General features: G+C 44.9%; 1 pseudogene; it reads right to left on the reverse strand.

Moving 5' to 3' along the window:
* Positions 1 to 468: 468 nt before the first annotated feature.
* Positions 469 to 1,728, reverse strand: LOC109578997 (chondroitin sulfate proteoglycan 5 pseudogene; annotated as a pseudogene).
* Positions 1,729 to 6,382: the final 4,654 nt, after the last annotated feature.

The following is a 6,382-nucleotide window of genomic DNA, read 5'->3' on the forward strand; positions in this document are numbered from 1 at the left end:
TGCCACCTGAAGCACGTGCCCCCCAGGGTCATGGAGCCCTTCTTCTGCTTTGCACATGGCTCAGATGGAGTGGTCAGCAGTTCTCTCTTCTCCCAGGGTGTTTATGGACCTTCTCCTTCTGCAAGTTTAGCTAGAACTTGCCAACAAGAACTTGCCCTCAAGCCAGCAAAGGCCTTTTCCAAAATCCTTGGCCAAGTCCTTTCGTTTCGCCTTTATAGTTTACTGGTTTGGTAAAGGGCACAACACTTAGAGGAAATGCACAATCTTACTTCTGAGGAAACTCTCCTAGTGATGAGCTCACAGGAAGTACATTTACGCTGTTAGTCTATAGAATATTTACTGGGACCATCTCTTGACCCATAAACACACAAGCTCTGGGAATCTGTCACATCCCCCTCTCTGCTGAGGCAGCCTCCCATGCCCCCTTCAGGAGTTGACAAACCCCCTGGACATCTGCCTGCCACATCCTTACCTGCAGAAGGCCCCAGTGTTCTCCACCAGGTAGCACTGGCCGCCGTTGTGACAGTAACTTGGGAAGAGGTTGCACACTGACCGGCAGGAGCCGTTATGTCTCACAAAGCCACTGCGGCACACGGTGCCATTCTCGCTTGGGGCCAGGTCCCTGCCTGGCTCTCCTGGGCGGGGCCTGCGGGCGATGCTGCTGCCAGGGACCATCCCCAGAGTATGCTGCGGAGGGACAGCGTGCCACCGACTGGTGGGCTGGCCTGTCCCAGGCCCCAGACCAGGATTCTCAGTGGGCACTAGAAGGTCATTTTCATCTTCCAGGTCTCCGCCTCCCACTGCATCCTTGTCCTCCTCTTCTTCCTCCTCTTCATCCAAGTCATCATAGAAGGATGTGGTAGGGTAGAAATCAGACTCATCAAAGGGAGTGAAGTCATCATTTAAGTCAAGCAGGCTCCAGGAAGGGGTCTCTCCCCGGGGATCAGGGTGGTGCTCTGAGGTACCTGGCGTCCCAGGGAAGCTCCCCAGGTCGGCGCCATGGCTCTCACCATCCAATCCTTCAAAGTAGTCAATGTCAATTATATCTGACGCTGGGTGGGGCTCCAGTGTGCCCTGAAAGGGGTACGTGGGTGCTGGCCCGTGAGGCTCAGGTGTGCTGCCTCCTAGGTTCAGCCAAACCTCCGTGCGGCTCTCCTTGGGGAGTTCAGGGCCTGGGCTCGGCTTGTCGCCAGGGGTGGGGGAGGGTGGTTCACTGGCCTCCATAGCCTCGAAGGTGGCTGCGGACGTCGAGGACGGCCCGAGGGCCCCGTCGGGAGTCGGGAGCGTGGCTGGAAGGGCCTGGGTGTCGCCGCTGCCCGCCTCTGCGGTCACTCCGCCCAGGCCTGGGCTCTCGGCCTCCAGCCAAGCTGTGCCTGTCACCGCCACCGACGCCTCCAGCGCCTCCTCAGCCCCGACCCCAGGGCCCAGCAAGGCCTACTCACCGCCAGGCGCATTCCGAGAAGTCTCATCTTTCCCAGCTGCTGGTGGGCCGGCCTTCTCCCGCGTGTCGTTAGCACGCGGCTCCCAAGCCGGGACGCTCTTCACCGGCGTGTCTGCCTCGACGGCGCTGCCCGCCTCAGGCACTGTAGCCAGAAAGGTACTAATGGACCTGCCAACACCACCTCTTCTTTCCTGTAGCTTTTCACATACAAGGCCTTGTGTATTGCTTTCTGTGTGTCTCCTTGAGTCTTGAGTAGGGTTGTCAAGATGGAGGACCTTGGTGGACATGCCCACCTCATCCTTCCGAAGGCCAGTCTTTGTGGGAAGGAGGCCTCACAGATGGGTCCTTTGGTGCCTGCTGCTGCTGCTGCTGCTAAGTTGCGTCAGTCGTGTCCGACTCTGTGCGACCCCATAGACGGCAGCCCACCAGGCTCCCCCGTCCCTGGGGTTCTCCAGGCAAGAGCACTGGAGTGGGTTGCCATTTCCTTCTCCAACCCATGAAAGTGGAAAGTGAAAGTGAAGTCGCTCAGTCGTGCCTGACTCTTAGCGACCCCATGGACTGCAGCCTACCAGGCTCCTCCGCCCATGGGATTTTCCAGGCAAGAGTACTGGAGTGGGTTGCCATTGCCTTCTCTGTAGTCACTGAATTTTTTAAATTTGCATTTTCACACATGATTTTGAGAATTGTCTCATGTGCTTATTGACCATTCATATATCTTCTTTGATAAAGTATCTGTTGAAAATTTTCTTCAAATAAGCTGTTTTATTATTTCATTTTAAGAGTATTTTATGTAATTCATTGATCTACATGTCTATGCTTATACCAGTACCACACTATCATGATTATTGCAGCATTACAGTAAGTTTGAAAATCAGGAAGTCCTTCAACTCTTCATTCTTCTTCGTGTGGCTTGAGGAATCTTAGTTCTTTGACCAGGGATTGAACTTAGGCTCTAGGCAGTGGAAGTGCAGAGATCTAACCACTGGACTGCCAGGGAATTCCCTATTTTTCATTCACAACACTGTTTTGTCTATTTTGGGTTCCTTGAATTTTCACTGGGATTTTAGTATCAGTTTGTCAATTTCTGCCATAGGATCAGCTGAAATTTTGGTAGGACTTGTGTTAAATCTGTAGATTTGTTTGGTAAGTTCCTCAATGGTAGGTCTTCTGATCCATGAACACGGGTATCTTTTCATTTCTTTAGGTTTTATTTAATTTATTTCAACAATGTTTTGTAGTTTTCAGTGTACAAGTCTTGCACTTCTGTTGTTAAATGTATTCCTAAGACTTTTTCAAACCATTGTAGATCAAGTTGCTTTCTTAATTTCACTACATGGATTAATTTGGGTGTTAATCAAACCTTGCATTCCTGGGATAAGCCTCACTTTATCATGATATATTATCTTTCTTATATATTGCTGGGTTTAATTTCCTAGTATTTTAAGTATTTGTGTTAATGTTTATGGGGGATATTGTCTCTAGTCTCTTCTTGTCATGTATTTGTCTGATTTTGATATCAGAATAATTCTGCCCTCATAAAAAGAATGGGAAAGAGTTTTTTGCTCTTCTAATTTCTGAAAGAGATTATATAGAATTGACATTCCTTAAATGTTTGGTAGAACTTATCAGTGAAGTCACTGGGGCCTGAGGTTTTCTCTCAAGCTTTTCAGCTATAAATTCCATTTCTTTAGTAGACATAAAGCTATTCCATTTATTTGTTTCTTCTTGAATGAATTTTGGTGGTTTGTGTCTTTCAAATAATTTATTTTCATCAAAAGTGCTGAACTAGGTAGCATAAAGTTGCTAATAATATTTCCTTATTATCACGTTAAGATCTTACAATTTATAATAGTCTTCCCTCCCTCATTCCTGATATTAGTAATTTTTGTCTTTTCTTGCTTTTTCCTGATCAGCCTGGTTAGAAATTTACAATTTTATTTATATTTTCAAAGAACTAGGCTTTCAGTTTCATTGATTTTTCTGTACTATTTGTCCATTTTCTACTTCATTGATTTCTACTCTTATCTTTATTTTTCCCTCTTCCTGTTTATTTTGTGTTCAAGTTACTCTTTCTAGTTTCTTAAGGTGAAAATCAATCATTGATTTTATACTTTCTTCTTTTTTTAAAAATAAACCTTTAAAGATATGAATTTCCCTCTAAGCATCCCATACATTTTGATATGTTGTGTTTTCATTTTCATTCAGTTCAAAATATGTTTTAATTTATCTTGTAATTTCCACTTTGACCTATTTATTTTCAAAACTTGGGAGATTTTCTAGATATCATGCAGTTATTGATTTCTAGTTTAATTCTATGGTAGTCAGGAAACATACTTCGTGTGATTTCAATTCCTTAAGTTTATTGACACTTTGATTTTGTGGTCCCCAAATACAGTCTGTCTGGGTGAATGTTTCATGGCACTTGGAAAAACAAATATGTATTTCTCCGTTTAGGGGTGGAGTCTTATGAACTGTTAAATAGGTCACGTTGATTGCTAATGTTGTTCTATATCCTTAGTGACTTCCGGTCTACTCTTCTATCAGTTATTTGCCTCTCTCTCCTTTGAGTTCCACCAGTTTCTGCTTCATGTATTCTGAAATTCTGTTCAGTGCAGTAATGTTTAGATCAGTGTATCCTCTTGATTGTGGGCTTACCAGGTGGCGCTAGTGGTAAAGAACCTGCCTGCCAATGCAGGAGACATAAGAGATCCTGGTTCGATCCCTGGCTTGGGAAGATCCCCTGGAGAAGGGTATGGCAACCCACTCCAGTATTCTTGCCTGGAGAATCCCGTGGACAGAGGAGCCTGGCAAGCTATGGTCCATAGGGTCGCACAGAGTCGGACACAACTGAAGCGACTTATCGCAGCACAGAACATCCTCTTGATCAATTGACGCCTTTATTGTTATGAAATGTCCCCCTTTGTCTGTTGTTCCGGTCCTTGTTCTGTTGTCTAGATTGCCTCATACTGCTACCCTGTTGTTCAGTCGCCAAGGTGTGTTCAACTCTTTGTGACCCCATGGACTGCAGCACGCCAGGCCTCCCTGTCCCTCACCATCTCCCAGAGTTTGCCCAAGTTCATGTACATTGCATCTGGGATACCATTCAATCGTCTCATCTTCTCTCGCCCTCTTCTCCTCCTGCCCTCAATCTCTCCCAGCATCAGGGTCTTTTCCAATGAGTCAGCTCTTTGAGTGAGGTGGCCAGAGTATTGGAGCTTCAGCTTTGGCATTAGTCCTTCCAATGAATATTCAGGGTTGATTTCCTTTAAGATTGACTGGTTTGATCTCCTTGTTACTCTTTCTATCTTTTGATTGTTTGCATGTTATATCCTTTTATTTTACTTTTAATCTATCTGTGTATTTATATTGAGAGCTGTTTTTTTTATACACAGCATATAGTAGAGTCTTACTTTCCTTATTCAATCTGACCATCCCTGTCTTTTACATTACCTTTAATGTAATTACGAATATGCTGCTGCTGCTAAGTCACGTCAGTCATGTCCAACTCTGTGCGACCCCATAGATGGCAGCCCACCAGGCTCCCGTCCCTGGGATTCTACAGGCAAGAATATTGGAGTGGATTGCCATTTCCTTCTGCAGTGCATGAAAGTAAAAAGTGAAAGTGAAATCGCTCAGTTGTGTCTGACTTTTAGCAACCCCATGGACTGTAGCCTACCAGGCTCCTCCGCCCATGGGATTTCCCAGGCAAGAGTACTGGAGTGGGTTGCAATCATTAATATGATTAAGGTTAAATTCAGTATTTTTCTGTTCGTGTTCTATTTGTCTCCTTTGCTTTTGAATCTTTTTTTCTCTTTTCCTGCCTTTTTTGGACAAATTGAGTATTTTCTATAGTTCAGTGTTTTGCCCACTGTTGGCTTATTGGTTATACTTATGTTGTTGTAGTTAACGGTTTAACTGAGGTTTAAAATATCCATCTTTAACTTATCACTACCTTCAAATAGTACTATTATGTGTAACTGGAAGAACTTCTAATTATATATTGACTTGTCCCTCTTTCCAGCCTTTGTGCTACTTTGTGTTGTAATGAATTTAGTTCTACATTTGTTATAAACCTCATAATAACTTGCTATTCTTTTAGCTTTAAACAGTTGATTATTTTTTAAATAGATTGAAAAATGCAGAATAAATTTTTTTGGACCCTTGATTTGCCCAATAATTGACTAGCTCAGGGAGTGTGAAGATGGACTCACAGCTACATCTTGGGGTGATTTCCAATAAGAACACTAGTCAGTCCCTGAGTCCCCAGCTGCCTACAGCTCCACTCCAAGCCACATGTCCTCCTTTGTATAATGGCCTCTCTTAGCTACAGCCCTCACAGTGGGGGACTCACAGAGCTCCAGAACTGGGCTTCTTTCTAAGTCCTCTGTCCCCACAGATGCCTTCAGCCAAGGATGGGCTGTGATGTGCCCTTAAGCTCTTTTTTAAAGTTTACAAGAACATTGAGCTTCATGCCAGAGCATCAATAATCATGACGGCTTACATTTATTGAGCTCTTTCTATATGTCAAACACCTTGGTCCGCCCCTTGTGTTCATGATCTCTTAATTCTCACTGCAATGTGTTGAATTAGGTCCTGCTACCCTTTTTACAGCTGGAGAAATTGAAGCAAGAAGGTTTAAGTAAATTGCCCAAAGTCATACAACAAGATCAATAAGGGAACCACAGTTTGGTTCTCAGTGGTCTGATATCACAGCCAACCATTCTCAGCTGCTGTGCTCTATGTCTCCCTAGTCACCTGCCTGGGGACACTTGGTGGCCTCTTACACACACATGCACCTCCATTGGTATTATACACCTGGAGAACCACTGAGCCTGGGGCCTCATCTTCTCTGTTCCATTCTGCGTGTCAGTGCCCGTGGTTGGAGAGCATATGTGTGTGGTTTAGTGGCAAGACCACTGGACTGGGAATCAGGGCACTCCA

Source organism: Bos indicus, chromosome 26 (genome assembly GCF_029378745.1).
Source record: "Bos indicus isolate NIAB-ARS_2022 breed Sahiwal x Tharparkar chromosome 26, NIAB-ARS_B.indTharparkar_mat_pri_1.0, whole genome shotgun sequence".
Taxonomy (NCBI): domain Eukaryota; kingdom Metazoa; phylum Chordata; class Mammalia; order Artiodactyla; family Bovidae; genus Bos; species Bos indicus.